Source organism: Dipodomys ordii, unplaced genomic scaffold, assembly GCF_000151885.1.
Source record: "Dipodomys ordii isolate 6190 unplaced genomic scaffold, Dord_2.0 Scaffold157, whole genome shotgun sequence".
Lineage (NCBI taxonomy): Eukaryota > Metazoa > Chordata > Mammalia > Rodentia > Heteromyidae > Dipodomys > Dipodomys ordii.
The window spans coordinates 5,758,256-5,780,854 of NW_012267373.1; the positions used below are offsets into that span (position 1 = coordinate 5,758,256).

At 37.1% G+C, this 22,599-nt stretch overlaps 1 long non-coding RNA gene across 1 annotated transcript in view; it reads right to left on the reverse strand.

The window, feature by feature from the left end:
- LOC105998188 overlaps positions 1-22,381 on the reverse strand; it is a 59,494-nt gene extending 37,113 nt beyond the window's left edge. The window contains exon 1 of the long non-coding RNA XR_001175678.1: positions 22,326-22,381. This is a non-coding gene — a long non-coding RNA (uncharacterized LOC105998188). The remainder of the gene's footprint in view (positions 1-22,325) is intronic.
- Between the last annotated feature and the right edge of the window lie 218 nt (positions 22,382-22,599).

Genomic DNA, 22,599 nt, shown 5'->3' on the forward strand with positions numbered 1-22,599 from the left:
AGCTTGACTGTGTTCACCTTGCAGTGGAATTCTTTAAAGGACATTTCATCTAGTAACAGAGGGAAATGATAAATTATAGATGCCAAATTCTGCAGTAATGATTTAGATACCACAAGGTAAGAGTGTAACCAATATAAAAAAAATTCCCAATCAACCTCTACATTAGGAGCAAAGAAGGAATAACTGTTTGCATAACTAAACAGAGACATCAACATACTTCTTAACATGTCTAATTGGAGACTTTTATTAAACTTGAAATCATAAGGCAAAATACTTGAAAAAATTTATTAGTTTGAGTAAAGAAGTTCCATATTTATACATGAGAATGAGGTAATATGCTCTGGAAATACAGATAGCAAAAAAGAAAGAAAATCAACTACAATAACACTTGGTTTTTATTTCCGAAGAACTGAAGAAGCAAGACAGGACATGGCTAACAGTTCAGCTGGGGCTGAATTCTAATTATAGTCTATCTTTTTGATCTTGTGAAAAATTACTCAAACTCTTTTAGCTCATGTTTCAACTGTAACAGGGGAAATACAGCAATTCTTACCTTATTAAGTTATTGTGAAAACTATAAATAAAGCACTAGAAGTAGAATTTAGCAAGCTCAACAAAGTGGGTATATTTTGTTATTCTCTGCTATTTCTTTTCCTACTTTAGAGTCTGTAACGCTCCACACAACCAACCTTTGGTTATTCTATGATCTGATCTCCTGTCACTCCCCTCCTCCTGCCCCCTGCCTGTCCCCACTCTACTCTGGTACCCTGGCTTCCCTCCTGGCTATTCTTCAGACATCCTGAGCACCCCTCACCTCAAGACCTGTATGGCATAGTTTGCTTCTCCTTCCCCACAGTTTCATGGCCTTCAAGTCTACTTCAGAGGCACTTTGTCAATGTGATTTTGCTTGGACATTCTATCAAACATGTTAATACTTCATTCCTACTAATATATTTTAGTCTCTTTTCATGTGTTACTTTGCTTCAGTAGTAATTCCTTCAATATAGTATGTATTATAGGGCTGGGAATGTGACTTATTGGTAGAGTGCTTGCCTAGCATGCATGAAACCCTGGCACTGTGGCTCAAGTGGTAGAGTGCTAGCCTTGAGCAAAAGAAGCTCAGTGACAGTGCCCAGGCACTGAGTTCAAGTTCTAGGACTGGAAAAAAATAAAATAAAAATAAATAAATATATGTATTTTACTAATTTACCTTGGCTGTTTTCTGTATCTCCCACTAAAGTATTGTTATTGTTTCAGTCACTGTTGTAGTCTCTGTGTTTGCAAACTGTCACTACATCAGTGGCCAATAAATTTTTTAGGGGCTGAAAGAGTGGATGGCTTTTAATTTAAAAATTAATGATTATATCATACATGTATATTCCCTAAGTCTAAAATGTAATGAAATGTGAAGTTTTTGGCCACAAAAATTTCTGTTGGCTGCTCTGATGATTGCCAAAACATGTCTATAGCAAAAATTATTCCTTAAAGTCCTGGTTATTACACACTCAAAGTGAAGGGAAAAGGTTAGATACCCCCATCTGACCCTACCCCCACCCCCAGGCTGATCCTTTTAAGGCTTTTCAATTCATCTGAAGGAGGAAATAACTACACTTGTAGTTCCTTCATCAACTTCAGATGAACCAGAAACACCAGCTGATTCTCTCTTTCTACCTACCCTTCTAAGAGTAACAGGGGAGTGGGGAAGCATCTTAAAGAAGTATGACAGAAAATGTCCAAACTCTGAAAAAAAGGATAAAGTGTTTACAATATCCTCAGTTATCGCTGTGAAGCCGAAACCTGCCCTTTTCCTTAGCGGTGTGTAAAAGTTCATGGAAACATGGACATGTTTTGAAATTTGAGACATAGATGGAAGAAAACATTTCCATGTCTGTGGTGCGCAAGGAATTATCCTAGGGACTTTCATTGGTCATCTAATTTATTCCTCACAGAGCTCCAGCAGGTGGATATTGTCACCAATCTCTAGATGAGGAATTGAAGTGAAGGTTCTTGGAAGATAAGTTTTGAGCCCAAGGTCACTTGACTAAAATAAATGATAGGCCCAGACAGAGGATTTATCAAGCGCATGGCAACCATTTTCATTTTCTCTTTTCTTTTTACCCCATAAGCAGTTTACCAAACCTTAGACCAATCTGTATGTCTTGAGTCAACAACTGAATTAGAGATTAGTGTTCATGATAGATTGCCTCACACTTAACCCAGCTTAAAGTTGTTTAGACCTCCACAGCTTTGGGATCTCAGATCCTTACCTGTGAGAGGATCTGCACACCAGGGATGGGCTGGCATTTAAGGAAGAACAGCATTGGCATTCTGTTTATATCCCAATTAGTAAGCAGATGTGATATTGCCCTCTCCTAATGACTCTTGTACTACTGTTTGTTTGCTTTGTAATGCTGGGGATAAAACCCAGAACTTTGTCCATGCTAGGCAAATGCTCTATTACTGACCTACATCCCCAGCCCTTGTTGTTTCTGAGACAGATCTTGATCTGTAGCCCAGGTAGAGTGAACTTCCTGCCTCAGCTCCAAATACTGAGATTATAGGTGTATGCTACCATGCGGAGCTTCTTTTACTTCTTTGATGGCACTTAAACTGCTCTGCTTTATTTGATTAAAAACCATGCCTTCATTTTATTCTAAATCTCTTGGAAAGATAATTTCCCCTCTACCTTACTCTGCTGACAGAATGATACAGAACCTGCATCTAACCACCAGACAACCAGAAATCACCCAGTTCAACTTTCCAAAGTTACAAATGAGGCCTAAAGTCCAGGAGGGATATATAACTTGTCCACTGTTACATAACTGGGACCCTGACGTTCTTCCTTCCTTCCTTCTTCATTATTCCATATTACCTTTCTGGACAGAACCATGTGTACTGAATGTGCTTTCAGAAAAAAAAATTACAAACCATCTAGAAGAAGATGTGTAGGAAACATTGGGAGACAATGATGGGTATGGATGAGCTAGGATAATAATAATTATTATGAGGTTGGTAGCTGAAGAAATGGGTAACAAAGGATCAAAGGCACAAAATATTATATGAACTTGACAGGATTTAGAATTGGTTTGGGATAACAATAGGGGTAATATGGTAAAGTAGTTAAAATAGATTTGTTTTCAAATCCTATTTCCCATGCTTGCTGTATGGCCTTCCATTCATTCAGTAAACATTTATTGAAAATAAGTATGAACCAAGCATTTTTCTAAATGCTTTGGCTATATCAGGGAACAAAATGGACAATGATTCCTGTTTCTATCTTAAACTTGCTAAACTTCAATTTCTTCAGATAGAATAGTATTCCTTTATACTATTGTTGTGGAGATTAAGTACTCAACAAATACTAAAGGTGATTTTGCTCACACTTATAGTCTGGGTAAAAGAGGATAAAAATAGGATTAACAGAAACAATGCAGTTGGAAATAAAAGATAGTCTTCAACTAAAATTCAGTACAAGTATATTACATTACTTGCCCTCTATCAATCTAAGTTTCTAATATGATTTACTTACTCACTCTTTAACATCCCAACTCTAAACTTATAATTCCATTGTACTGATGTAAATACTCAGACAAGTTAAGTTTATGCCTTTAGTCAACTACCATGAAATATCTGGAGTTTGAGTTTAGTCAACTTGATTCCAGAGCAACAGTTTTAATCTCTATGCTATTAGTCCTGAATATAAGACTCATTGAGAAAGTGCCAAAAATATATTCATGCTTGAGTCCCTCCTTCAGAAATTCTGATTTAATTAGTGTGGATATACTTCTTAGAGGCATCCAAGTGATTCTACCACTGCCAAGCAAGAACTAGTTCAATATATAACATAATTTCCTTGAAGCACATAACTCAAGGTCAACAGCTACTAACTAGTAAATCTGGGCTCCATATTCAAATCTGTGTGAATCTAAAGTTTGGTTGGGTCATGACTACCACCTTGACCACTACTTCCACCATTAAGACTCTAATACCAACTTACTTGTGAAGGAGCTTTCAAGAACACAGATAAATTAATATCTTCTAGCCAGTATACCTTATGTAAACTGTTGCTTTTAAGAAATATTTTGGCCAAGGGTAAACCAAAGGAGGAGGCTGCAATGCTTGGTAAGAAATGTACGCATTATCCTGCCCATGTAATTGTAGCCCCTCTGTACAGTATGTTCACAAATAAAATAAAATTAAATTTAAAAAAAGAAATATTTTGGCCAAGCGTCGGTGACTCAAGCATGTAATCCTAGCTACTTAGGAAGCTGAGATCTGAGTAGCACAGTTCAAAGTCAACCCAGACAAGAAAGTCCCTGAGACTCTTACCTACAATTAACTGCCAAAAAATCCAGAAGTGGAGCTGTGGCTCAAGTTGTAGAGCACTAGCTTTGAGCAAAAAAAAAAAAAAAAAAACCCACAGGGACAGCACTCAGGCCCTGAGGACAAGCTCCAGGGCTGGCAAAGTGCAGCATAGGGTGCATGAGAATCCATGCGTGAGCGTGTGTGTACACACACACACAGCAGAAAAGAGAAGAGAAGAGAAATCGAAAAAAGAGAAGAAATACTCATAACTTTTTTTTAAGTACTAGGGATTGAACCCAAGGCCTCTTATGTACTAGGCACTTGATTCGTGCCTTCAATTCTTTTGCTTGTATTTTGTTTTTCAGAAAGAGTCTTGCTATCTTTGCTTGGGCTGGCTTCAAATTCTTCATCCTTTTGATTTGGCCTCCAGAGTAGCTGAGATTACAACTTTATGCTATCATTCTGAGCATATGGCATTTTAAATATGTCTTTTTATTTTTTTTTCATTTTTTTGTGTGATGGTCCTGAGGCTTGAACCAAGGGCCTGGGCAATTCCTTGAGCTTCGTTTGCTCAAGGCTATCAGTAAACCACTTGGGCCACAGTTCCACTTCTGGCTTTTCTGTGATTAATTGAAGATAAGAGTCTTTCCTGCACAGGCTGGTTTCAAACTGCCATCCTCAGATCTCAGCCTCCTGGTAGCTAGGATTATAGGTGTGAGCCACTGGTACCCAGCTATTTTTTTTAAAGGTTGTGCCACTGAAAAAGCATTCCAAATAGTTACTCTTCCTAGGAGCTTATAAACTGAAGTGGTTCTTAGGACAAATAACTTTTATTCCATCTAAAATTTTAAATGAGACAAATTTCAGTACCCTGGGGACTAGTGCCAATGTTTGGATCAGGTTTCTGGCACTGAGCACTGGGCCCTGGCCTCAGGCCTGTACTGGGTCGCCTTACAGCTGCACCTCAGGGCTACTTGCCAAGAAGCTTATCTCATGGAAGCACTACCCTATGGCTTGTGACCAGACATTGCGTCTAGATACTCTGCCTGGCCAATAGCAATTCATATGACTGTAATTCTATCTAGCAAACAACTTGGAGGAGTCACCTCATGTAGCACTGTAGCACCCTCTGACATTTCTGGGAGAAAAATAGGATTAATTGTTATTAATTTGTCTAGGAGTAGAGATAAATATTCTAAAGTTCAATTTATACCAAGAAAGTTGTACATTGATGTAGTCTTCACATAAGATGGGAAACATGTCATTTCCATTTGTAGCCAAGTTTACAGAAGCTCTTTCCCCCTCCCCCCCCAAAAAACCCCACCGAGATTGGACACCAGCTATCCTAGTTCAGGAACCAGACAATTTTTCCTATTAACTTGGTAGGAGAGTTTGGACAGATAACTAAATCTCATTGTGCCTCAATTTCCTTACCAATAAAACAAGTTCGGTTTTTTGTTTTGTTCTGTTTTTGTTTTTTGTTTTTTTTTTTTGGTCATGGGGCTTGAACTCAAGGCCTGAACGCTGTCCCTGAGTTCTTCTGTTCAAGGCTAGTGCTCTACCACTTGACCCACAGTGTTACTTCCAGTCTTCTGGTGGTTAATTGGAGATAAGAGTCTCAAGGCCTTTCCTGTCTGGGCTGGTTTTGAACACAATTCTCAGATCTTAGCTATAATTACAGGTACGAGCCACCAGCCTCCAGTCATAAAACATTTTTTCTAATGAAGTAAATTCTAATGAAATAAATTTTCCCTACATAAGTTGTATGGAGGTAAGTTGTATTGATAAGTACTAAGTATCCCTAAACCATAAGTATTTAAAACAATGTCAGAACAACAATTTAATTGGGGGGCTGCGAATGGGATTTGTGCATCAAACAAGACATGGATTGCAGAGGTTTTGTGATTTTTTTATTTTCACACTTGGCCCAGGCCAATTGAAGTCTAATTGTTCTAATTTTTTGTCTGTTCCTCATAAAGATGTGCTCTCAGTTCTACTTAGTGTTTCAAGCACATTATGTTTACATTTCTAAGTATGGACATACTTATATATTGTGATATTAAGAAAGCAAAAGATACCAGATGCTGGTGGCTCACACCTGTAATCCTACTACTCAGGAGGCTGATATCTGAAGATCATGGTTCAAAGTCAGCCTGGGCAAGAAAGTCCATGAGACTCTTATCTCCAATTAGCCACCAGAAAACCAAAAGTGGCACTGTGGCTCAAGTGGTAGAGAACTCACTTTGAGCTGAATAGCTCAGGGACAGTGCCCAGGCCCAGAGTTCAAGCCCCATGACCAACAAAACAAAACAAAAACAAACAAAACAAAAAAAATAGTGGGCCTTCTTTTCACATAATATATGACATAATGATCACTAGGTAGGGTAACTTGAAGTACTTATGTGAGAAAATAAACAGGTAAGCATTATATAAACCATACCCACAATATACTTTAGATTATGCATATTCCTTTATTTCAGCCTATTTACTTTGGCTTATGTGTTAATGTTTATTCTCTCATATATCCCAAAGAAATTTAATAAGCTTCTTCCTATCCTTTCTCTCACTTTTTTATTGTGGAATCTGTTGTTGCTGAAATATCAGTTCCATTTTTCTAAAATGGAGAAAGTGCAGGGAGAGTACAGTCAGTGATTTTCAATATTGGAAGATATTATTGGCAGTTCTGTCAAGTGCAATTTAGGTTTTGTAAACTCCAAATTATTTCTAGAGAGTAGTGGTAAAAGATGATTTATATTGTTTTGGAAGACAGACTACTCTGTTGCCAGCACAATAAAAGAAAACATATCATTTGTTTTTACCTGTTTTCTGTGCTTGGTACATATGTTATAAATAAATATATTAAATAATATTTGACTTTAAATTACTATTTGGATCATATGTATGGTTTAAAAGAATATAATAGCTTCTTAATAAAAGAGATAGACTTACAAAAATCCGCAACATTAAAAGAAGTGAAGTGAGCTGGCTCTTCCCCAAAAAGACATGAAATATAAATTTCTTTAATCTACTGTGCAAAGGAACTTATCTGCCCACCATCTACTATATTTCTACCTTAGAAAAAAAATCTACATTAACTATACACTTAAAAAAAAAGAATCCTCTAATTACAGGTTCTGATAGTTTAATTATGTACTGACAGGAATGTTGAGACTGGCTACGCCAGTCCCTAAGTACTCTGGGAAGCTATAGACTGCTGGTGGGATAGTTGCAAATTGTGCATAGGATGAATAAGTCATTTATTTTAGAGTAATCTTGTGAAGGGCTTCCCCTCAAAGAGTCATAATCATCTGCCCTCTGCATATAAATGTAAAATTGTACTGATGTGTGAGATAGTGCCACCAAAACCAAGCAGAAACCAGTAGGGCAGCAAGTCACTGTGTATTACTTGATAAACTCCTTTCTTCCATCTATTTTTTAATCCATAGATACAACTGTTTTCACTAATGATATTTTCACCATAATAATGGAAAAAAACAGGGGATACAAGGCAAAAGCTGCTGAACTCAATGCAGGCACAGAACAGAAACTGAGGCAGGGCACTGAGCAGAAGGGAGCAGTGGGCCATTTTGAAGAATGGGACAACTGGGAGCAGAAGGTGGGGACAGTCTGGAAAGCAGGGGAGCAGATGACATGGAAAATGCTACAGCTGCTTGTTGCAGCTGTTCCAATGTCTCCTTTGCTTCAGAGAGGGGGCAAATGTGCTTGGCAAAAGGAGATAAGAACAATGTACCAGAAAGTTTCTAACCAACTGGAATACAACCTTCACAAAATCACCTTGTTTTCATGAAGTAGTTATTTTTAGGATTCAAAAACAAGTAAAAAGAAAAATAGATGGAATTGGAGAACATCTTGTTGAACCAAGCTCAAAAACTCAATATTGTATGTTTTCACTCACATGTGAAAGCTAGGCCCCAAACGACCTACATATTCATGGAAATGTATATACTTATATGCAAAACTAAGGTCTTGGAGTCAGCTTGCTGATTAAGTCCCTGCCCTGTGTCCCTACCAGTTTACAAAAATCTGTTGTTTCATTTCCCTGATGTGATACTGTTTTCCCAGTGTGATGTACAAATTCCTCTCCTGGTTGCAGCAGTCTCATTACAGTCCTTCTCTGAAAGAGCCTCTCTCCCCAATTCCCATGTAACACCTCCTTCTTGGAACTGACTCTCCCCCAGAATTCCTATGGTCCACATAATATGACCCATGTGACTGCCTCCTAAAATTTAAATTTAAATTCCACCCATACCTGTCCACTGTTGCCGCCTCCATTCCTGCTCTTGGAGCAGCCCAACAGGTCTGTCCCCCAATAAAGCCTTAAGTCTGTATCTGTTGCTGGCCTCTCATTTCTTATGACATGTATGTATGTAGGTGTGTGCACACACATACTCAAATATGATCCTAATTATAGGATTCTTCAAGAGGATGAAAGGAGAGGAGAGGGAAAAGATGGAGGGTAAATGATTTTGAAATATATAATAACTATGTGTGAAGATGGCATAAGAAATATCTGAAAGCTTTCATTAATAGGGGACTGGGAAGGTGTGAAAAGAGAAAGCAATCGAGAAAATTCTGAACATAATGCAATAATATATGCACATCTGAAATACTATCGTAAAACCCCTCAGTACAATTAATACACAGTTTAAAAACAGATGACATAAAAGTAAAAAACAGATTATGTTGTGAGGGTAGGCATTAGTGTGAGAGTAGAGCTAACAGAGTGAATGAGAGTAAGTATGATGAAAGTACTTTGTGTACGAAAATAGAAAAATGTAACGCTGAATTGTTTTAAGTGGAATAAGGGAGAGTCATAGTGGGAGTGAGTTTGAAATGTCACAATGAAACCCGCCTTGTACAATGAATACAGAGAATAAACAAATATATAAATGAGGTGAATCAAAAAACAGGGTCAGTTCTCTCCCCTTATTTTCTTCAGCCTCTGTGGGCATCCTAAACAGAGGTATATTCAGCTCTTTAGGAGCAAACAACAATTGTAATCAGAAGAAAAGGGTTGTTTGTTTGTTTATCAGGGACTGAGAAAAGATGCAAAAGGAAAGGAAGAAAGTTAAAAGTGACAGTATGGTTTCTGAGCAGTTTCATAGGTTACAAAGTAAAAATCAAGCTCACAAACATTTAGTAATTATTTTCAAGTCACGCAGGATGTTCATATCAAGGATTCAAAATAAAGGTCTGTTAAGAGTCCAAAGTTGCTTTCTACTACTACAAGATGGTATGGGGGGGGTCTCCAAATTTTACAAAATTCTTCCCTCTTTAGGTTTATAAAATGCAGACAAAACATGTATATTTCATTCATTCAGTAAAAGTTTCTTGAGTGGTATGTCCTCACAGCGCGGTGGCATTTTCTTGAAGATTCTAGTCAGCTACTTAGAAGCCTTAAGTTTTCTTTTTGGCTTTGGCCAGGCCTAAGTGAAGGCCTAGGGGTAACTGCTGCCTGATGTCCCACATCAATTAGACAGACCACACCTCCGCAGATCCACAAAACATGTTGTGGTCTGAGCAACCTTAAAGATAACAAGCATCTTACTACATGCAAAACATTTTGTTTTGTTGACATGTTTACCTTACAGCATGTATAGAGAATTGAGACTGAGCAATTAACAGAACAATAAATTATGGCCTTCAGCATGAAGTCATACTTTTATTTATAGTCTGACTTCATTCATTGTAAAAAGTATATACCATTACTTCTCTAATGATGGCTCCCGCTATATGCATATGAATCTCTCATTCTTGCCCCAGACTAAGTATTTCTATAAAATACTTCACAGCTGGGCTTGCTGGTACATATCTGCAATCCTAGTACTCAGGAGGCAAAGACAGGGAGATTGAAAGTTTGAGGTTAGCTGGGGTTACATAGTGAGATTCTAGCTCAAAAACCTAAAAGGTTAAAAAAAATCATAAAATACCTTTATTTCTCCGTCCAGCAAACCCTATTCCATCTTTCAAGGCCCATCTTAAAACAAATCAGGAGAGAATAACATCCACCTCTTATAAATTTATCTATATCTATATCTATCTATCTATACAGTATTTTCAATTGTGTCTCACACATAATAACTCTATAAGTATAGTTTCTCTTTTTACTTGGTGTCATATGCTTTATGCTATGAATGTATCATTACAAGCTGAATTGTCTCCCTTGCCACCTCTATTCATATGTTGAAGCCCTAATACTACGACTTCAGCTCATTTATCTATTTGCTTTTAAAGTAGTAATTCAGTTAAAATGAGGATGGCTCTTAATCTAATGGGACTGTGTCCAGATAAGAAGAGATTAGGACACAGGACAGAAATACAACCATGTGAAGTCATAGCACAAAGACAACTGATAGACTGGGCATAATGACATTTGCCTACAAATCTCAAAACTTGGGGAAGGAGCAGGTAAGAGGATCACAAGCTTAAAGCTATCTTGGGCTACATAACAAGACTCTGTCTTTAAAAAATCCAAGCCAAAATAATTATTAATAGTAACAACAATAAAATGCTGCTGTCTTGTCTATTCAGGCTACTATAACAAAATACTAACAACAGTGAAGCTTATAAACAAATACTTCTTTTTCACAGTTTTGGAGAATCTAAGATCCAAGGCACTGGCAGATTTGGTGTCTGCTAAGCACCCACTTTCTTACAAATGACCTTCAGCATTGCAGTGTTCTCATGAGGTAAAGAGGGGTCTGTATGGAGTCTCTTTTATGAGGGAATTAATCTCATTCCTGAGGGATTCTCCCTTAGACATACCCACCTTCCAAAGGCCACGTGACCTAATACCAACACCTTAAGGTTAGACTATCAATTAATGAATTTGGGGGGACAGAAACATTTAGGCCATAGCAGTGGCTATGTTCAAGCCATGAAAAGAGGTCTGAAAGCAGTCAACACTGTGATCTTGAATTTCCAGTCTCCAGAATTGCAAGAAATTTTTCCATTTTTTAAGCCACCTAGTCCATGGCACTTGTTATGACAGTACTTATATCATTAGCAAACTAATATATGAATTAAAATTAAATACAGCAAAAGGTGTAAAATTAATTCTGACAGCATTAAACTGGCAAGAATATCTCCAAAAATTTTAATTTCTTGAGGATAAAATCATGGCATTTAAGAACACTTTGCTCTAGTTTGGTTCTGCCTTCTCCTAACTATGTAACTTTAGGTAAGTAAAGCCTAAAGATGTTTACAAGGATTTTATAAACTTCAGTGCATCCTGTGTGTTATGATTAAATGAGAATGTACAGCACAATGCCTGGCAGCCTAATAAACATTTAGTTAATAAAGTCTGTCTAGTGGCATATCTAAATGTCTTCTGAAGGGGCAGGGAGAGTAACACTTTCTCAGCATATAATATTTTCTGCTTGTTTTTCTATTTTAACCAGTTAAGAAAGCTAAGACTCAGATAAACTAAGTAATTTTACCAAGGTTATTCAGAGACTATATGCAGTAGAGCTAGGATTCAGTCTGACTCTAAGATTCATTTTTCTCTCTCCTGTATTACATTACTTTTCCCATAAAATTTCTAAAACTATAGCTACTACTAATATGCTATTCACAGAACTCAATTCCTAAAACATACATGTATTTTATGGATGAGGGGTCATGGGGACCGGGCCATTCAAAACAAATATTTTTTTAGTTCCAAATTATACTTTTTATTATCTTTAGTTGTACAAAGGGGATATAATTCAAAATGTCATTATATGAGTACAGTGCTTCTTGATCAATATCTTCCTTTCCCTCATTCTTCCCCATCCCTCCCAACTCCACCTGTCCCCTCAATTTTCCTAGTTTCATAGAATATACATTGAATATTGTAATTACATTCCCTCTCCCTTGCTTCATCTCTTCATTCATTTCTCTCCCTCTCCTTGTCTCCCCACTATACACTTTAAGTACCAGCTTTCTAGTATTTTAAAACAAATATTTTTAAAGAGTCTTCTCATATATGAAAGAGAAACAAACAGAGTTCAAACATTATGTAGAGGAAACTCTAGCTTTGGTAATTTTATGGATCTGCAAAGGAGACCATAGTATAATGGGCTTGTAAGAATGTGGCATAAGTGATTTATATTCTCACATTTCAGTGTCCTGATTTGAACCAACAGACTTGAGTTTCTACAGGATTATAACTTGTACAGCTATTAGACAAATCTCAATGTCTAATTTTAGCACATAACTTTCTCCTGCGGTATTTAATCCTAGTGAAATGAGTAAAGTATGTTCTCAATTGTTAAATGATAGCTCTCTCATTTCATTTTGTTACTCTTCCACACACCAAGTAACAAACAGCTACCTATGGAGTTATTTAAAGATACTTTTAACAAAACAAAATAATAAGGAAGTTATTTCTTAATAATTTGACCTTTATTATGGAACAGAAAACCAAAGCTGAATGATGGGAATGTATCTAAGTAAAGCTAAAATGGCTACTGTGAACAATACTTAGAGCAATATTTCACTGTTGCAAACATATTGGTTACTTAGATCAGTTTTGTACTATGACAGAAACTTGTTTCGCAGGACATTGAAATATTTAGGTTTTAAATGTGAAATCTCCTGTATTAGCTGGGCACCAAGCTAATACTAGCTGTTCAGAAGGCAGAGATTTAGAGAATCAAAGTTCAATGCCAGAGCAGTAGAAAGCCCTAGAAACTCCACCTCCAATTAACCAGCCCAAAGTAAAGCTGGAGAGATGGTTCAAGTATAGAGCACTAGCCAGGAAGGCAAGCAAGTGTAAGGGCCTGAACTCAAACTTCAATACTGGCAAAAAAGGAACAAAACAACACAAAAACTCCTATAAGTTCCTATATACACCATTCTAGAACTACTTAAAATATTTTTGTAAATCACGATTCATGTCTGCAATACTTGACTGCTATTGGCAATGGATATAAGAAAACAACAGCAAAAAGTTGTCTAAAAAAATCTTCACATCTAAAAGACAACATAGGTAGAAGGCTTATCTTTTCTTCTCGTCCAAGTTCAGGAACCATTACTCTTTTGAAAGTGCCCCAAGTTAAGGTTCTCAGATATTCTCCCAAAACAGACAGAATTGCCAAAACGACACAGGATGGAATTGTCCATTTACTTTGCTCATTCTTCCTTTTTTAGGAAGGATTAGGATGAGCAAAAGAGGGGAGCCAGAAGTGGAGGTAGGGAAGATGGCAAATTTCTGTACCATTTTCATCAACAAGCAGATATGTAACAGAGTAAAACTAGTATGCTATTTCTCCAGTATCCAAATGATGCTTTATTAAACCTTCACAGAAAGAATGCAACTACAATATTTAAAATATGACTTCATTATAGTAAGTTTCTATATAATATTTTTGGGGGGGTCTGGTTGTGGGGCCTGAACTCTGGGCCTGGGCGCTGTCCCTCAGCTCTTCAGCTCAAGGCTAGCGCTCTACCACTTGAGCCACAGCACCACTTCCGGCTTTTTTCTTTTTGCTTATGTGGTGCTGAGGAATCGAACCCAGGGCCTCATGCATGCAAGGCAAGCGCTTTACCACTGAGCCACTTTCCCAGCCCCAGTTTCTATATAATTTCTGTGATTTGGATCCTCAAAATGAATGGGAAGGCTAGATTTTTTTTAATAAAAATGATTAAATTATTTCCAAAACCAAGAAAATGTCCAACTGCAAAGAAAAAAATTTGAAGCCAGTTGCTGGTGGCTCATGCCTATAATCTTAACTACTCAGGAGCCTGTGATCTGAGAATTATGGTTCATAGCCAGATGGGGCAGAAAAAAACATGAGACTTTTTATCACCAATTAACCCACAAAAAACAAAAAGCTGAAGTGGCCTCGGGTGTTAGTGGCTCAACTCTTTATTATCCTAGCTATTCATGAAGCTGAAATCTGAGTCATGGTTTGAACTGTGATTCTCAGATCTCAGCCTCCTGTGGCTAGGATTGCAGGCTTGAGCCACCAGCTCCCAGTAACAGAATGGTTTTGCTGAATTTAATAGACTGAAACTTAAAACTAAGTGATTGTAATCTGAGAAACAGAGAACCAAAGAAGAGAACATTGTGAAGAGATAGAGCACAAGAAATCTACATAGAGTCATCGTGAGTCTTGAATACTAAAACAAATATGTGTAAAACGGAACTCCATAGGGCCAGGGAAAAACTACGGGGAGAACAATGTAAGACAAATAACTACAATCTGAGCAACATTTTCACAGGATGGCAAACATTTGAGTTACAAGCAATGGAAAAGCTCTTGAATGTGTGAACACTAAGAGACAATCTTCCATAACATATAATGATACCCTTTTCCTAGAGTAGCTTTCCAAAGATGTTCATATAGCCAGCAGCCTTGGGAAAGTACATTGTCACCTGCCAGACCAGAGAGAACATTTGTTTCTTGATAAGAATAATAAAACTGGTGGCTTTCAGGGGTGAAGTTGAGAGGACCTTCTAGCAACTTACAAAATTACAGGTGTGCTAAGCTCAGAGATCCTTAAATGTGATGGAGCCCCCAATATATATAAAATATTCACCCACCTACAGTATTCCCACAGGGCTTGAATAAAGGGACACCTTAATGAGAAGATGAAGCCTATGCTATCTGCAACGGTGTAAATAAGGCCATTTGCTTCTTAACTAAGAGTCTCATGCCTTCTGTAAGCATCTGTGAAATTGGCGAGTTCACTTGCTGGCTTACACACGGTGTAAAATCTCAGATCCTGGAGCATTCCTGAATTGACATAGGAGCATATAATGGGTTCTGAGAAAGGTTATATTACTAAAAAATATGGCTAAGTAACCCTAAAGAATTCTTTAGAAGAATTGTAGGCAAGTTCATTGCATAGGCCAAATCCAACCCACAGTATGGTTTATAAATTCATAGCTTACAAAGTATGCCATTTATATTTTTATATTTTAAAGGGTTGTTAAATAAGGAAGAAGGACAAATATGTAAAGAAGCTATGGTGCCTGTAGTACCCAAAATATTTACTATCTGGCTCTTTAAAGAAAAACTTTGTCATCTTCTGCTGTAGAACTATCTTAACAAAGCATAAAACTAAGGTTGAAAGGTTCAGGCTGATCTTAAGTAAATTCACTGCCTGCTAAAACAGAATATGTTTGGGAGGAAGATAAGAAAATTTAGACATACAACAGTGTGGTAATCACAATGTCCAGCACCAATAAAAATATAGACATAGACATAAAAAATTTAGACATATGAACCAGGTACCAAACAACCTCACAGCCATGATAAAATCCACTACTACATACTCAGAATTGATAGACATGGTAGAATAAATAGAAAAAGACTTTTAAGACAAATATGTTTAGGATATAAGAAAACCAGGCAATAATTTAAAAACAATGATTAACAACACAACAACAAATAGAATTACAATTTAGAGCTAAAAAACATATTACATGAAATAAAAATTTCACTGCATGTGTTTAACAACAACAGATCAGTAAACCTGGAAAATGGGTAATGGAAATTATATAACCTGAAGCACACAATAGAATCCCAGGGACTTGTGGAACCACTTCAAGTTCAAAAATGAGCAATTCAAAAGGAGACATGAGAAAGAATAGGGGAAGAGAAAGTATTTGAAGACCTAGGTGTGATAGTGCATTACTATATTCCTAGCACTTGGTAGGCTGTGGCCAAGAGCCTGGACTATATAGTGTGATACTCAGGAAAGGCAGAGGGAGAAGAAATATTGGCTTAAATGCTCACAAAATTGATGAAAGCTAATAACTAATGACTCTACTACTCAATGATCCCTGAGTGAGATCAACATAGAACAACACTAAGGCATATAATCAAACTGCTAAGAGGGTGTAACACTGTTGGACAAGAAATGTACTCATTACCCTACTTATGTAACTGTGATCCCTCTGTACATCATCTGTACAATAAAATAAAATAAACTGCTAAGGCTGGACATGGTGGCTCATGTCTATTATACTAGTTTCTTGGAAGCTAGAGATCAGGAAGATTGTGGTTAAAAACTAGCCCAGGCAAAAAAGTTCATGACACCATCTCAATAAATAAAAAGCTGAGTTTAGCAGTACAGCACCTATGTAGCAAGAGCAAGACCCTGAGTTCAAAGTCTAGTAACTAAGGGCTTTTTTTCTGGAGGGGGAGGGGGGGTCCAGTCGTGGGGACTGAACTCTGGGCCTGGGCACTGTCCCTCAGCTCTTCAGCTCAAGGCTAGCACTTTACCACTTGAGCCACATCGCCACTTCCGGCTTTTTTCTTTTTGCTTATGTAGTGCTGAGGAATCGAACCCAGGGCCTCATGAATGCAAGACAAGCGTTCTACCACTGAGCCACCTTCCCAGCCCCCAAAGACTAGTAACTACGAAAAAAAACAAAAACAAAAAAACAAAAATAAAAAAGGAAAAGGACTGGGAAGGTGGCTCAGTGATAGAGTGTTTGCCTTGCTTACATGAGGCCCTAGGTTCCATTCCTCAGCATCACTTAAGCAGAAAAAGCCAGAAGTAGCACTGTGGCTCAAGTAGTAGAGTGTTAGCCTTGAGCTGAAGATCTGAGGGACAGCGCGCAGGCCCAGAGTTCAGACCAACAAAAAAAAAAAAGGAAAAAAGAAGACACTTAAAAAAATAATTCCAGACGTTATAATACAAGTATAATCCTAGCACTTGGGAGGCTCCAAGCCTCCCTGTGAAGGTGATATACAGAGGGGTTACAGTTACATTTCTTGTGGAACATTATTAGCCTCTCCCTCATTTTTCTCCCATTTTCTCCCCCCCAACAATAAATACATTTTATTTTTTTCTATTTCCCACATACCTTTTATTTTTTAATGTTTGTTATTGTGAAAATACTGTACAGAGGCGTTACAGTTACATGAGCAAGGTAATGAGTACATTTCTTATCAAGCATTGTTGCCGCCTCCTTTGTTTTTCCCCAACCATCCCTGCCCTCCCACCTCAACTACACCTCCTCTCACCCTGCCTAAATTGTAAAGTTCGTTTTTCCACATAGCATCTTGTACATCTCATTGTTGCAATGGGTCTACCTGTATCCTATTTAAACAAATTGTTTTTTCCCTTCCCCTCCCCAAATTATACCAACATCAAATACAGTGAAAACGGGTTATACCGTGGGGGAGGGACATACAAAGCAACAAAAAAAATCACATGGTACCTTATAAATACCTTAGAAACAATAGCAAGAAAGAAAAAGCCACTTGTGTCCCTATGTTGGGGTTCATTTCACTTAACATCATCTTATCTGACCTTTTCTGCTTGTCCCAGACATATACTAGTTATTGCAAATAAGAGAAACCATGGGACCTATCTTTCTTTTGGCCTGTCTTACTTCACTTAATATAATTTTTTCCAAGTCTTTCCATTTCCTAACAAATGGAGCAATGTCATTCTTTCTGATAGAGGTATAGAATTCCACTGTATATATATATACCACTTTTTCCTGATCCACTCATCTACTGAGGGGCATCTGGGTTGGTTTCAATAAATACATTTTAAAAACAACAGTTAAGAGAATTTGTTAGCCAGGTGCTGGTGACTCACACCTATAATCCTAGCTACTCAGGAGGCTGAGATCTAAGGATCTTGGTATAAAGTCAGCCCCGGCAGGAAAGTCTGTGAAACACTTATTTCCAATAAACCAGAAAAACCGGAAAGTGGCACTGTGGCTCAAGTAGTAGAGCGCTAGCCTTGAGCTGAAGAGCTGAGGGACAATGCCCAGGTCTAGAGTTCAAGCCCCATGACTGACCAAAAGGAGAGAGAGAGAGACAGAGAGAGAGAGAGAAAGAGGGGGGAGAATTTGACAGCAAGCAGACCTGGGCTACAAGGGATTATCATGTAAATTCTTCAGGTTGAAGAAAATAAAAAATGAAAAATCAAATATGCACAAAGGAATAAATATTGGACATGGTATCTATGTGGGTAAATAGAAAGTATCTTTTACCATTTTTTAACTTCTTTGAAATATAACATACTTTTAAAATACTGTGGGTGTGTAATTTGTATCTGGATAGCTAACAGCAGTAACACAAAAGATAAAAGGGCAGAGATAGAACAGTATGCTAATTAAGCCATAATACTGAAGGTAGACTGGTAAGTTAAAGACACATTCCAGAAAGCCCAGAGCAGCCAAAAAGACACGGAAAAGAAACAGTAAGATAGTAAACAAATTGAGTCATAACAATTATTACATTAGCTTTAAATGGACTAAGCACATCAATTAAGAAGCAGCGATGTCAGAGTGGACAACAGAGAAAGGCCTAACTATAAATAAAAAATAAGAAATATTTTCCTATCTTTATTATCCTTCTTTATCCTATAAAATGTAAACACTGATGATAAGAAAACCGAAATGGCTAATTATAATGTTAGACAAAGCTGATTTCAGGCTAAAGAATATTACCAAAAAAAGAGGAACATTTCATATGGTATGAGGGTCAACTATCAGGAAGATAAAACAATTCTAAAAATGTAATACCTTAATAGAACTTAGAAATACAAAAGGTAAAAATTAATACAACTGAAATGAGATATAGGCAAATTCACAATAATAGAGAATTAAACTCTATTAGTATAATTGAAAAAAAAAGTAATTGATAGGACACCTAGAAAGAAAATCAACAAAGACAGAAGACATTAGTAATACTATCAACCAACTTAGCCTAATTGCATTATAGAACACTTTATTCTGTAACTGCCAGATATAAGACGTGCATATGGAGCTGGGCGCCAGTGGCTCACACCTGTAATCTTAACTACTCAGGAAGCTTAGATCTGGGGATCACAGTCCAAAGCCAGCCTGGGCAGGAAAGTCTGTCAGACTCTTATCTCCAATGAACCACCAGAAAACCGGAAGTGGTGCTTGGCTCTAGTGGTAGAACACTAGCCTTAAGTTGAAGAGCTGAGGGACAGTGCCCAGGCCCAAAGTTCAAGCCCCATGACAAAAAAAAAAAAAAAATACATATGGAATATTCACCAAGAAAGACCATCTACTGGACCATGGAGCAAATTTCAAAAAATTTCAAAGGGCTGGGCACTGGTGGCTTACACCTGTAATCCCAGCTACTCAAGAGGCTGAGATCTGAGGATGGCAGCTCAAAGCCAGCGAGGGCAGAAAAGTCTGTGAGACTCTCCAATATACTACTCAGAAAAGGCTGGAAGTAATGCTATGGCTCAAGTGGGAAAGTACTAGGCTTGAGCAGAAAAACTCAGGGACCGCACCAGATCCTGAGTTTCAGTCACATGGGTGAAGAGGAGGAGGAGAAGGAAGAAGAGGAGGAGGGACAAGGGCTAAAAAGGAAGATGGAGAAAAGTCTTGGTGGCTTGAAGAAGAGAAGCTATGAAGCAATAGATTAGGAGAACAGGAATAAATAGGTTTGCCATGGTTGGTCACTTTAACCCAAGACACACTTGAAACAGTTCTCTAGTGTTTTTGTGCCTAAGTCTATGTACATGCAGAAGTAATTATCAATATCTACCCATCTTTATTATGCATATGCAACTCTGAGGAGAGAACAAATCTTGCCCTCTAGTAAGGGCAGATGTGCTTCAGAAATGTATAGCTAAGTGAATGTAATGTTGGTAGGTTTGTAGCTTCCTTGTACATTTGCAAAACTGATTCTCTGTTTAGAATTCCCTATTACAAGACTACCTTCAAAAAAGAGTCAATGCATTATAAATTTAAATGAGCTTATTATGTGTATTTCCCATTTGCCATAAGATTACTGCTGAAATGAAAACTTTAAGGAGGAAATTAATGTCATAGAGGGAAAAATCCTTATTGTAAGAGGCTGGAATATTAAAAATGTTTCAAAAGGACTATGAAGATTTCTAATGTCCATCTCATATAAGAAGCTGGAAAAGTATTTTTTCATAAGCTACAGGTATCTTTTATATCAAAATAATTTCAAGTAAATAAAGGTGTAAATTATACCATAAATATATATTAAACTTTGTAAAATAGCTGATGAGGTAATAGACTATCCTTTTGTGTTTTGTTTGTTGATGAAACTCAGGATAACAGAATAGTAATTTTGGTGTTTTACAAGACATGAACAGTGTGTTGATTCTCTAAAAATACTTTATTTTCTTAAAACTTTGTATTGGAGAAGAGGGGGCTCATACCTAAATTATAATATTATTCAATTACGTTCACATGCATATGTATTTTGAGCCTAAATCTCTGTAATTGTCTCACTACACCAAATTTCTATTATGGAATCTTTAGACAGGAGCTTCAAGACTGAAATCTCTCCCACTCCTAATATGGTGATTCAAAGACCAGTTATCACTACATAGCATATTCTTTTTAGCAATAAGGTAATGTGCTATTTCTCTCCCATCCTTCCTCCCTCCTCTCTTCCCCCTTTACAAAAAATTAGGCCAAATCTTATTAGTAATTACCATGCATGTGTGGTAATGAAATGTTACAAAATAACCACTATTCACTATTCACAATCAACCTAACATTTAATATGAATGAAGCAAAATGAACCAAACTAACTTGATAGGTTCTTGAGACACATTTAAGAGTCATGATGCTATTCTGATTTACATCTAAAGGTAGAGAAACATAGTTATAATTCTTAGGTGGAACTGTTTATTCTGTTCAGTTCAAGTTTTGTCTTTAAATACATCTATGCAACTTTTCACAATTTTTTTTGAAGTGGAGGGAGGTTCTGGTACCAGCGTTAAATTTGTATGCTAGGATTTGTCTGTCTAGCTAGCTCTAAACTTTGATCCTTAGAGCTCACTTCCTGAGTAGATAAGATCATAGGCATGAGCCTATGATATCTGGTATCTGGACACTTTTCACTTTTAGGCAAAGTCCATGTAGCCATATGCAGGTAGGTTTGACTTTTGTCAGATAGATAATTTGAAAAATATTTGCTGAAACAATGCAAAATGTTCAAATTAGGTTTAACCCATGATTACAAGGCCTAGAAGTTAGTGCATATAATGAGGGAGGATTATTCTCTGGAAAAAAAAAAGTTTCTACTTGTTAAGAATACATACCACCCATTGCAACAATGAGACTTACAAGTCCTTATGTTGAAAATGAACTTTACAACTTTGGTGTGTGGGGGGGGAGGAGGATTGGGTTGGGGGGCAGGGAGTGGATGGGAAGGGATGGGAAGAGGAAACAAAGGAGGAGGCTACAATGCTTGATAAGAAATGTACTCACTATCTTGCCTCTGTAATTGTAACCCCTCTGTACAGTATTTTCACAATAAATTTTTTTAAATAAATATTTTATTATAATATATATACATATAAAAAAAGAAATGTACTCATTATCTTGCCCATGTAATTGTAACCCCTCTGTACAGTATTTTCACAATAAAAAAAAAGAATGCATACCAAAGAAACTTGACTAATATATTATCAACAAATGAAACATGGGAGAATCTAGATTTTTAACTAAAAAAGTTAAAAAATGTCTGTATTTTTAGCCCATCCAACTGCTTAAACTAGTAAGAATGTTTATAATTAGCATGTTTTTATTATTTATTCCAAATTGCTTTTCATTCTTCTACAGAATGGAAATGTAACTTAACATATTCTAGGCACAATGCTTCTGGTATAAATATAAATGTATAAATAAGTATAAATATAAATGTATAAATAAGTATATAACAAATAAGTAAATACATGAATAAATAAGTATAACTGATAGAAAGGGTAGTAACACTGATCAAGATGCATTGTACTCATGCATTATACTGACTTATGGCATGGTTACCTCTCTGCACGACTACTTAATTATAAAATTTTTAAGACCACATATTTCTAGACCCCACTTCTGATCCTGTAGGACTATCATGGGGCCTAAGAATTTGTATTTTTAATAAATTCCCAGGTGAGGTTAAAGCTGTAGGTCTTAGGGATGTATGTAAAGAACTGCCTTAAGCTATTTCTGGGAATTTCTGAGCTTAATGTCTTAAATTTGGATAGCCTTTCATCTGCTGTTGGGAATTTAGAAATTTAGAACTACTAACCTTTGATGTTTCTGGTGCAGAATAAGGTCTTGCAGGTGAACAACTCTCTGTAGAATGAAAAGTGTGTGCCTCTGTAGATCAAAAGTGTGTGGGTGCTACAGTTTGGATCTTGAAAGTTCCCCAAATGCTCATGTGTTTAAGGCTTGGTCTCTAGGCACCTATAGGAAGTGGGGTCATGTCCTCAAAGGGGATTGTGGGATACTAGTCTTCAGCTTCCTTAACTGCCATGATGTGAACAGCTGGTTCTATCATGTGCTTTCTACGTGATGGGCAC